This window comes from Cervus canadensis, chromosome 14 (assembly GCF_019320065.1).
Source record: "Cervus canadensis isolate Bull #8, Minnesota chromosome 14, ASM1932006v1, whole genome shotgun sequence".
NCBI lineage: Eukaryota > Metazoa > Chordata > Mammalia > Artiodactyla > Cervidae > Cervus > Cervus canadensis.
The window spans coordinates 54,981,639-54,983,425 of record NC_057399.1 but is presented as its reverse complement, the minus strand read 5'-3'; the positions used below and the strand labels follow the sequence as shown (position 1 = coordinate 54,983,425).

The following is a 1,787-nucleotide window of genomic DNA, read 5'->3' as shown; positions in this document are numbered from 1 at the left end:
ACTAAAGAATTGATGCTTTTGAACTGTGGTGTTGGAGGAGACTCTTGAGAGTCCCTTGGACTGCAAGGAGATCAAACCAGTCAATCCTAAAGGAAATCAGTCCAGAATATTCATTGGAAGGAATGATGCTGAAGATGAACCTCCAGTATTTTGGCCACCTATTACAAAGGACTGACTCATTAGAAAAGACCCTGATACTGGGAAAGATTGAAGGCAGGATAAGAAGGGGACGACAGAGGACAAGATTGTTGGATGGCATCACCGACTCAATGGGTATGAGTTTGAACAAGCTCTGGAAGATGGTGAGGGAAAGGGAAGCCTGGAGTGCTAGAGTCCATGGGGTCACAAAGAGTTGGACACAACTGAACTGCTGAACAACAAATATTTTGGGAGAAAGTGTTCTAAGTAACACCATGGTCTAGAGTAGCTCTAAAAAGTTTATTTTTGGCTTTTCCTTTTAGATGATTAATAACTATCTTCCAGCTTGGTATTCCAAAGTTGATTGAGGCCTGATCTCTAATTTGTTTATAAAAATTGCTATTTCTCAACACTAACATTGTTAAATAAGAAACCTACCTTCACTGACTGAATCAGCACAGGAACTTTTAATATGCATTAAATGGAAATAACCCTGCAGGTCAAACTTATACTTACCTGACTATTGTATAATGATACTTATCATTTTAGTTTTCCTTTTTAATCAAGTCAGGCTTTTATATATGTGTTGATTACATGATTTCCCACAGGCTTGTTTTTTAAAGAGCTGAAAATTTTATTTTCACATTTCACAATACAAACGGAAATTGCCTTTTTTTTTTTGGTCCCATTACTTCCCTCCAAAACTACTCTCGCTTTGATAGGAAGGGGGAAAATGTTTTCCTTGTTATCCTCTTAGAAAATACCCAAGTCACAGCACCATGATCTTCTGATGAAGTAAAACAAGTAATGTAAAATTGATATGAAGAGGCTCCCCAATCTCTTTATCTTTCTGGTCGGGTCATTCCTCGCCGGGTGGGCACCATCATGGGACAGGCAGAAGGAAGGTCTCATCATTGGGGACCCATTGGTATGGGCATCATTGGTATGTGGCCTTGCATAGGCAGCCTCATTCTAGGAGCAGGTCCCACTGGCATGATCCCTGGAGGAGGAGGGCCCATCATTGGCATCATGGGAGGACCCCCCATGTGGGGTGCTAGCTTCATCCCTGGGCAAGGAGGTCCTGGGAGGCTGGGGGGAGGTGGGATCATTGCCCCTGCAGGAGGAGGAGCAGAGAGTGGAATAGAAGGTACCTGTCCTTGTTGAAATAGCAGCTGTTTTATCAGTCAGACTCTGAGCCTGCCCTTCTATCCATTTCTGATAGTAGTCTTTCACATTCTCTTTGTGCTTCCTACCACTGCAGCGTGTCTTTCTCACAGATGCAGAATCGTGGGTGAGGAATGTATCACAGTAGTCACAATAAAACAGGCATGCTGCTCCACAGGCCATTGGCAGCTCTGTTCCCCATAGGATTGTATGTTGGGTGTTTTAGGGAGTGCCTTTCCTCTGCCCCAGATATACTTAAACTTCTGATAATTTGACTTAAGACTCTAATGGCCTCTGTAATATAAAAATTCTTCAAATAGGAAGTAGAATATGTTTAGCTGCCCAAACTCACTGTAGCTCAAGTTTGTTCAGTTAGTTAGGTTGTCTATCATTTTTTTCTTAACAAAGGATGAAGTAGAGGACAAAGATATATATGTTGTTTATAGTATACATGTCGTTTATATTAGTGGAGATATGAAACATAT

The 1,787-nt window shown here is 41.5% G+C and overlaps 1 pseudogene; it reads right to left on the bottom strand.

Annotated features, from left to right (window-relative positions):
• Nucleotides 1–980: 980 nt before the first annotated feature.
• On the bottom strand, nucleotides 981–1,488 carry LOC122453256 (annotated as a pseudogene).
• Between the last annotated feature and the right edge of the window lie 299 nt (nucleotides 1,489–1,787).